This window comes from Uranotaenia lowii, chromosome 3 (assembly GCF_029784155.1).
Source record: "Uranotaenia lowii strain MFRU-FL chromosome 3, ASM2978415v1, whole genome shotgun sequence".
NCBI classification, from domain to species: domain Eukaryota; kingdom Metazoa; phylum Arthropoda; class Insecta; order Diptera; family Culicidae; genus Uranotaenia; species Uranotaenia lowii.
The window spans coordinates 27,648,723-27,659,328 of NC_073693.1; positions in this window are offsets into that span (position 1 = coordinate 27,648,723).

Genomic DNA, 10,606 nt, shown 5'->3' on the forward strand with positions numbered 1-10,606 from the left:
CATCAAAAGCTATAAATTTTCCAATGTTTTCAATTGATTTTTCATTAAAAAAACAAACACTTTATTCTTAGTACGGTTTAAAATCGCATGTTTTTGTAAATTCAAAAATAACTGGTGAAACCAATAATTTTTCTGACTACGTAAATTTGATGTCCCATCAAACTTTTAATGTGCAAGCGGTATGATTATCTGTGGACATTACGTTTTTAGAATTAATTGCAGTGTTGCATGATGGCCCAGTTGACAGTACTCAAAAACTTTCTTGAATGATGTCAGAAATAGTGCTTATATTATCTAAACTAATGTATAAAAGCTGTTGAATTTAATTTTTTTAAACCAAGTTTCTCCGAAACTCTATTTTAAATAGATTCAAAATCCGCTTTTTTATTATGTAGGTCTTTTGGATTATCAGTTATCGAAGATCTTTTTTCTCAAAACTCTTCAATTTCAAAATATCTATAGGCCATATCACAAAAATTAGATGTGAGGCACCAAAAATGCTGTTCTGCTGAGAGAAATATACTATTTATTGTAACACAAAATAAATAGTGTTTTTCTCTCAGCTCCCATTTTGAGGGACTTTCAACAATATTTCGTGCAATAAACATTCATATTGATATAATTATTTATGGAAAAAAATGTCAATTTAAATGTCGAACACAACAGTTTTTTTATATTTAAGTACATTTTTCTTCCATAAAAAATTCGCTTATTCTAAGCAAAATCCCCTCTTCTAGAAGTCTTTCAGAATTAGCGTGCAAAGTATCTGACTGGGCAATAACGCGCTCGTGCCTCGATGTAAAATAGCGTCAATTCATAGTTTTCAGTAAGTACAGTTGAACAAAACCCATCCATTGCATCCATTACGGTCGTTAAACCAACAATCGACGGGCTTCGGAAGGGAAAAGCGAATTAGGTAGGTACTTTGTGGAACGTAGGTCGTAAATTACAAACCCATATTGCAGAGTGATGCGCCCCTCGGTCCGTCAGCCAGCTATCAGAGACAGGATTGGATGGCACTTTTGGAGGGGCTCTTAGGTGGCAAATTTTATGGATATGCCAAAGAGTTGTTGCCCCATCACATCACCCGACCATTATCGTGATCATCATCCAATATCATCGTCATCGCCATGATCATGAATAAAGTGGCAACATTACGACTAGCGATGCGACTGGAAATGGAGAGAAGCACAAACACTGCGCAATTGAAGTCGGTGGTCGAACAAGGTGACACCTCACCTAAGGGAATGGAGTCGCATTTGGACGCATATTAGATAACTTTGAACAGGGGATTCCCTTTTCGGAATAAAACAGATTAAAATTTAAAATTTTAACCGCAGTGCAATATTTTTAAACCAGGATAACAAAAAATGGAAATGAATATATTTTACCTGACTGAGATTAAGAATCAATATACACATCGAGTATTTCCCTACTGAATGTTAATTGAGAAATCGGTATCGAATTTTGAATACGACGAATGCGCCAACATCGCTGTTTCGAGAAAAACGCGTTCAAAGTTTGACAGCTCCATAAGCTCCCAGCAAAAATATGATTTTGTTTCCTTTATTTCTCGAAAACCAAATATCCTTTAAATAACTTTTTACAATAAAAATGTAGGTCTTCGAACGGACTTTTTCACCCAGCTGATAATTCAGTTTGTTTACATTTGGCACATTCGCCCTATTCAAAATTTGCTACCGAAATGATGGGATGAAATCGTAATTGCACCTAGATGCAAATCAGTCTTCAATGACAAAATGATCACACGTTTTGCTAAGCCGCTGACAATCAGGTTTGATCCACATAACCTACATTTCAATCAAGCAAAAATCGAAAATCCTCTAGTACCCAAAAAAAATCACTCAACGTGATCGTTCCAACCATAATCCTCTGATGACATTACAAAAGTCGAATCGAGGCCATCACGGTTCAATCTTCGTGCTTTCATCTCCATCCATTTCATTCTTGATTTGCTAAGCTTCTTACGGTTCGTGGGCAACTGCAATCATTGACAAACAAATCCGACAGTATCTCAAAACGAGTGATGATTTGGAGTACGCTTGAAAGGTAGACCTTTTGTTGAACTTTTCAATGCAATTCGTGGTTGCGGGAAAAAGGCTCGAGACGAAATCGATCATTTATTTCGATTTTTACATTTTTTTACCGCGAATGATTGGTAGAAGAATCTTGAATTTAACAATAACACAAGAAACAAGAACCAAATATAGAGAAAAATTTCAAGAAACTGGTTAAAAAAAAAAATAGTAGTAGAAAAACATCCCTATCGATGGGAATGTTTTTTTACTACTATGGGGATACTGGATCCCCTTTTCTTATTTTCATCAAATCTTTCTGGGAAAATTTACCAACTCGCCGTCTTTTGCATTTTCTGACAGCGTGTAATTTCAAATTTATATGCTTTAAAAGTTTGAACGATACATGAACTCGTAGATATACTAGAAGCATTTTTATGAAACTATAAAAATTGTGATATTTCTTAAGTTACAGGAGACTTGATCCTTAATTCAGGGTTCCCTGATCCTAGACAAAAATCTAGTAAAATCCGAAAACAAAGGTCCGTTGACTATTTTTTGCCATATTAGTTGTCATTTCACTGTTTGTAAGTGTCAGACAAAGAGAAATCTGAAAGTTTGTCTACAACCCTTGATTCATTGCATACTTCAAGGCGGAATTTTCTAGTTTGAGTTAAATACATACAGTCCTTTTTAATCGAAAATTACTGGATAAACATAAGTTATTGGACAGATATAAGTAATTTCATGATGACCACTTTTGACTTTTTTAACTCTAGGGATCAATTATACCCAAAACATACATTTTGGAAAACTCCTTCTTTAAAAAATTGAAAGTTTATGACGTTATGAAGTTTATATTTTATTCTAAAAATTGACAAATTTGAATAAATATTTTCATGTTAGAAACATTTTAAAGTGATAAAAAAGATCTTTAAATCACATGTTATTAAATTTTTCAAAAAAGCTCGAAAATTTTTTTTTAATTTGTTGAGATAACAACATTGTTGTTTTGTTCTATTTGGCACATTTTTCTAGAACATTTGATATTTGTAAGACATTCTTGCTTAGAGATAGAGCGAAGGAATCAGGTATCCCCAGGGATCAAATATCCTCATTCTCCCCTATACCGAAAAATGGAATGTGAATGATTCAATTTAATAAGAAATCCAAAATTTTAATTATAATTTTCTGATCTTGAAATTTTTCAAATAGTGGTAATTTCATGTGAATGTTCTTTAGTCAATAATCGAACGGTGATGATAATTTTAAATTTTCTTAAAATTCTTCATTTCCATTTTAATCTGAATTTAGTACTTCATAGGAATTGCAATGATTTTTTAGTCTTCAAACCTTTGAATTATTTTTAAACGGGGTTCTGTGTGATTTTTTTCTTTTTTCCGTATATGTTCTTTATTTGTTTTTTTTTTCATAGTTTTAGATTTTACAAAAAAACAATTTTTGATTACCTTTGGAGAAATCTCGATATTTTTATTTGTTCTATAACTTACTCTGTTTTCATGAAATAATCGATAGTGATGGCATAAAAACTAACATTCGATTTATTATTTCCAAGATATATTCAAATTTTGATTTGAAATATTCTCTAAGCTAATGATATTGCTCAGAGAAATTTTATAAGTTGACAATAAATAAAATTTTTGTCAAGACAATCATTTTTTTTAACAAATTAAATGACAAATTGAATGACTTTTTTGTCATATTTGTCATATTTGTCATATTTATCATTTTTGTCATTATTGTCATTTTTGTCATTTTTGTCATTTTTGTCGTTTTTGACATTTTTGTCATTTTTGTCATTTTTGTCATTTTTGTCATTTTTGTCATTTTTGTCATTTTTGTCATTTTTGTCATTTTTGTCATTTTTGTCATTTTTGTCGTTTTTGACATTTTTGTCATTTTTGTCATTTTTGTCATTTTTGTCATTTTTGTCATTTTTGTCATTTTTGTCATTTTTGTCATTTTTGTCATTTTTGCCATTTTTGTCATTTTTGTCATTTTTAACATTTTTGTCATTTTTGTCATTTTTGTCATTTTTGTCATTTTTGTCATTTTTGTCATTTTTGTCATTTTTGTCATTTTTGTCATTTTTGTCATTTTTGTCATTTTTGTCATTTTTGTCATTTTTGTCATTTTTGTCATTTTTGTCATTTTTGTCATTTTTGTCATTTTTGTCATTTTTGTCATTTTTGTCATTTTTGTCATTTTTGTCATTTTTGTCATTTTTGTCATTTTTGTCATTTTTGTCATTTTTGTCATTTTTGTCATTTTTGTCATTTTTGTCATTTTTGTCATTTTTGTCATTTTTGTCATTTTTGTCATTTTTGTCATTTTTGTCATTTTTGTCATTTTTGTCATTTTTGTCATTTTTGTCATTTTTGTCATTTTTGTCATTTTTGTCATTTTTGTCATTTTTGTCATTTTTGTCATTTTTGTCATTTTTGTCATTTTTGTCATTTTTGTCATTTTTGTCATTTTTGTCATTTTTGTCATTTTTGTCATTTTTGTCATTTTTGTCATTTTTGTCATTTTTGTCATTTTTGTCATTTTTGTCATTTTTGTCATTTTTGTCATTTTTGTCATTTTTGTCATTTTTGTCATTTTTGTCATTTTTGTCATTTTTGTCATTTTTGTCATTTTTGTCATTTTTGTCATTTTTGTCATTTTTGTCATTTTTGTCATTTTTGTCATTTTTGTCATTTTTGTCATTTTTGTCATTTTTGTCATTTTTGTCATTTTTGTCATTTTTGTCATTTTTGTCATTTTTGTCATTTTTGTCATTTTTGTCATTTTTGTCATTTTTGTCATTTTTGTCATTTTTGTCATTTTTGTCATTTTTGTCATTTTTGTCATTTTTGTCATTTTTGTCATTTTTGTCATTTTTGTCATTTTTGTCATTTTTGTCATTTTTGTCATTTTTGTCATTTTTGTCATTTTTGTCATTTTTGTCATTTTTGTCATTTTTGTCATTTTTGTCATTTTTGTCATTTTTGTCATTTTTGTCATTTTTGTCATTTTTGTCATTTTTGTCATTTTTGTCATTTTTGTCATTTTTGTCATTTTTGTCATTTTTGTCATTTTTGTCATTTTTGTCATTTTTGTCATTTTTGTCATTTTTGTCATTTTTGTCATTTTTGTCATTTTTGTCATTTTTGTCATTTTTGTCATTTTTGTCATTTTTGTCATTTTTGTCATTTTTGTCATTTTTGTCATTTTTGTCATTTTTGTCATTTTTGTCATTTTTGTCATTTTTGTCATTTTTGTCATTTTTGTCATTTTTGTCATTTTTGTCATTTTTGTCATTTTTGTCATTTTTGTCAGAATTCGGAATCATGTTTCAAAACTGCTAAGGGATACGATATCAAGGATTTCGAAATTTGGTGCAAAAATCTGGCTAAATTCGTGAATCTGAGAACAAGGAAATTAAAGACCTCAAACTTTTTAAAATCTTTTGGAAAATATTTTTTTATTTTTAAATTTTTTTTAATTCATAACAATTTAGTTCTCTACTGTAGATTAAATGTTCCAGCGTGAAACATATTTGTATTTTTGGCTCCCATAAAATCTTTCATACTTATTTTTATAAACTCTGCTCAAAAACTTTCGTTTTGGATGCACAAATGAAACAATTATACAACACAATTTGTTTTTTTTTTTTTGTTCGTTTTGGCTAATACTGTGAATAAATCCGGGCATAGTCCAGGCTTTTCTCAATAAAGTCCGGGCAACCGGGCCCGACCGAAGTTTTCCCAAATTTTGTAGTAAATATTCGGGTAAACCCGGTTAAAAGCGGGCAATCTGGCGAGCTTATCTTAAGAGGCGAATCTACCAAGCAAGCCTCTAATGAGATAAATTTATATAAGGAATCCTTAAGTAACAATTGAGGAAACTTACTTTCAACGATGGTTAAAATCATTGAATTTGCTCTGAAATCTGGTAAATTTAGCTTATTTCATCTGGATTCATTTTTGTCATTTTTGTCATAATCATACCCTTTATACATTATAAGTTTTTAGGTTGATGGAACATCACAATGACGTTGTCAGAAATTTTTTTAATTTTCCCATATAACTTTTGATAAAACTTACAAAACCTTTTCAAGAGTTCAAGTCTGTTAGGTTTAATGATCCAAGGATTGACAATCTTGTTCCATCTCTCCGGATTCGAATAACCCATTCACATTCGCATTAAACGAAAACTCACCTGTTGCATAGCCTCCAGCATCAGTTCCTTGTTGAGCACGGCGTCCAGCGTTTGCATCTGGTCGCAGGTTTGCTTGGCCTGCAGATAGGTCGAGGCCAGCATGAACGATCCCAGGATGATCGAGGCCAGAATCACCGTCACAGCCACGATTTTGGCAATCTTGACCGAATTTGCCTGGCGCAGCTTGTATGCCTGTGTTTGTGGGGGTGGGTGGAGAAAAAGTGGAAAATTGATTAAATGTGAAACAAGGTTTGGTTTATGAATCGATCTTTCAGAAATCACAGTTGCTGTTGCTGTCATCGTCATCGTACTCAAATTTGAAACTGTGAACGAACTCGTAACCGCGCCATTGGCTCGGAAAGTGTATTCGGTTTATGCTCTCAACACAACTCAACAATAGCAAATCGAATTAGCGGCTGATCTTGCAAATATCGCAAACATTAGGCATCAACAGTAAGCAGTAGGAGCTTAGCGCGGATTCGATGTGCTCGCTTTCGTTTATTAATTAGTTACGCGCGCGAGCGCGTAAGCCTTACTGCAGACAGTCCAAAGACCCAATTGGACTGAATGACGATGACGGTAGCCTACCCTTAATTAGCAGCAGTAAGTTGAGTTACAATATGGCAGCAGCAGTTTGTGAACGAGCTGAACTGATTTGAATTAGCTCAGTTGGCTCAGCCAGTTGGATGAATTAAATTGTGGTGAATTACGGCACAAACGCTTCAAAGTAACACCACCAAACTCTAGCATATATTTAGTAGGCGATGAATAAGTTTCGAAAACAACTTACTGTTTCATTTGCTTTCTTACTATTGCTTGGTGAGAGGATTTTGTTATACGCTTGAATTTAACTATTTTCCTAATAATAATGAACTAATAATGAACAACAGTGAATAAGAAATCTAAATTTCAGATTTAAATTCAGTGAAAAACAGTACATTTACAGTTCATTGAAAGTTAATTTTAACGTTGTGAGAGGGAGGAAACTGAGAAATGGAATTAAGAACTATTCAGACACAAATTCATATAACCCAACAGGAAACAAAAACATTTTTTTTCATTCTGCAAAATACATTCAAATGTATTTGTATACGCTGTAGGTTACAAGGTTGGCAAGTTTCTTTCAATATAAATGATCTTTTATAATACTTTTTATAAGCTTTTAAAAATCACAAACATACTTGTTTAATAACATTAATTCTTACAAAATCTATTTTATTGTTACCCAATGCCCATTTTGTCTGTTGTCTCTTTTTGCATTTTTTGTCTTTTTAGACATTGTTGTCTTTTTTATCATACTTGTAATTTTTTTTTAAATTTTGTCATTTCTTTAATTTTTATCAGTTTTTTTATATCTGTCATTTTCATCATTTTAATGATACAGTGAAGCTATGGTTTTGTCACTCCCATGATGCATTTTAGAGTGACAAATTGGGGACAGTGACAAAATCGGGAATTTTTAAAAAGCTCTCTTTTTGAATAACTATGTTGAAAATAATCAGAAATCATAATTACTGTGTACTGTGTCACAGTGAAGGGTGCTTTTCTGTGCTATTAGTTATTGATAAATGAGTTTAATATCTATTTTATCGAAATATCATAAAATTTTGTTGCTATCTTTCTTAAAGCACTCTGTTTCGAACGGTATTATTAAGAAAAAAAATTATCCTCCGTGGAGGTTAAAACACTGATAAGCTGATAAAGCTCCCCCTGCGTAGGAGAAAAATTTTCATCGCCCAGAGCTCCTGGCGCCAACTAGCTCATAATTCCTCAAGCTTCGTTTCCCGATCATGTAATGATACCAGTAGCTAAATATCGATTTGTTCGTAAATCATTGAATTTTATTTGACAATCCGAATTTTTTTATGAAGAGAAATGCTACTCAGTTAGTTTAAATTTTAGTTTCAATGTATCGGATCAATTATATTTTTGTTGAAAAAGAGTGTATGATCTTTTAAAAATTTTATCGAAAGGGGAAATTTGAAGAAATTTAATTAAATAGACTAAATAGACTTAATCGTTCACCAGAAGATCTTTTTTTAAAGAACTGCAATGTTTTCATCAATAAGATAAAGAACATTTTTGCTTTGAAAGTCTTTAAATCTATAACTTTTTTTTCATTTGCTAAAATTAATTCTTAAAAAGTGTTAAACTTTAATTCAATTATATTATGAAGTTATTTTTTAAATTTTAATATCCTATTTATTGAAATAGTTTTTTTTTAATATGGAGAATTGATTTTCATATAAAACCACGTTTCAAATTTTGTTCCTCAAGTTTCAAAGCTCAATGAATCTAGTACATTTCAACCGTCGGGGCCTTTGTTCATTGGGAGGGAAACATAACAAAAATTGATCACCATAGCAACTTATACGTTTGCACGCAGAAACATTGAAGCAGGCTAAAAATGCTTGGTAGATAAGGAAATTTCTATATATTTTAACGTGTCATTAGAACGCGTGGAGTAATTTTTGAATGCTAGCGCCATCACTTCCAGTGTTTTTATCACTTACTAAGCAGTTAAGACACGATCCTTTGGTTGATGGAAATGTGGTGCAGAGTTATATCAGTTTATCAGTGGTTAAAAAACAAGTTAGCAAAATAAAATGAAAAATGTATTGTTTCAAGCAACTTTCGATAAAAAAAACAATACTCACAACTGAGGGAACATGACATCTGCTTATTTTGAATGAAGCTGTACGAATGTCGAACAAAATAATTTATTGAGCAGATGCATTAGATCTCTCGATAAATGACGTCATCTTCTTGCGGAGCATTAGGGTAATTGGTTTGAAGAAAGCTTAAATGAGGTCCTCAGAGCCAAAGTGTGATATGAGCAAAAATGGTCGATTTTAAGTTTGCGAACCGATTTTTCATTATTTAAACTTTGTTTGGAGATTTTTTCAGATTTTTAGATATTTATTTACATATTTTTGCGCTCGAAAGAATAATACAAATTCCGAAAAATATAAGAAAATGGGAATAACACAAATAAGCCAATGATGCTCTCTACCAAAAACCAGCTAAAAGACTTGTACAATAAAACTTCAAAACATTCTTCAAATATCTCTTTGGAGTTTTCTAGTGAACCACATCCTAAGCGTCATCAGAGAGCTGCGCAATAAAAATAAACCGTTATAAATTACTACAATCATTGTTATAAATTCATCAGCAGAATATTTAATACTATTTCCCGTTTAAATAAATCTTATTTCATATCAAAAAATCGCCTTTATCTCCTCCTATCTAATACTGCAAGAAAGCAAGAGCAAAAACTTCAAACGCGTTATTCTCGAAAGCACATTTTTAAAGTCCGTGGACATCGTCATTTGAAAACTACTTATCCGATACTTTTTAAATTTAGAACATATTTTCTACATATAAAATACCAGACCCCAACGTTTTTCTTTTTTTTTACTTTGGAGAGATTTTACAGATAAAAAATGGCGGATTTTTTGTGAAAAATCTTAGTATTTACTTCAAACAGCCACAAAAATTTCATAATTTTTTTTTAGGTTAAATAAAAACGTTGGGGTCCAGAAAAAGATCTATTAAAAATATTTTGCTCTGATTTTTTGACTTCAAATGATTCTGTGCTGAGATACAGTGTCCACCGCAAATCCTGTTTTCTGAAAGGCATCCTCGAAAGTGCTCCGTCACCGGTTCATTTTTCAATATTTTTCTACGAAAAAATTACTAAATATTCTTTTAACAATGCTTTGTATAATGCAAATAATTTGAATATATTTGTTTGAACGATAGCTCTAGATAAAAATCGTGAAAATGGTGATTTTTTTTTACCCGTTAGACCCTACCCCCCCCCCCCTTAAAAATGCGACAGTCCAAACTGAAATAAGCGACCATTCCACAATAATTTCTGCATTCTCACTAGGAAAAACAATCACTACTCGAGTCCTGGAGAAAGTTGGAATCGATTAGAATAAATTTGTCCTTTGAAGAGGAATCAGAAAACGTCACAGACAATTCTGCGAGTGAGAAATTGGAAAAAATGATTGAGTTATACCAAAATCTGAAACTTAAATATTCTAAAATAATCAGAATTACCGCCAAAGTTAAAAGCACTTGTGCCTGGATGTCATTTGATCTGTGGAAATTAGTTAAAATCAAACACAATTTATTATCCAGAAACAAACGCAGACATCACGACATCGAAGTGAAGCTCTATTAAAACATGTCTCAGCTAAAGTAGTAAGAAAAAATGCGCACGCCCAACAAGTTTACTACCAGTCCTTGTTTAAAGCGTCAAATCAACGAGTTGTTTGGAAAAATATAAAATCGATTATTGAAAATGAAGAACCTACTTTAGAGGAGCTGAAACTTATACA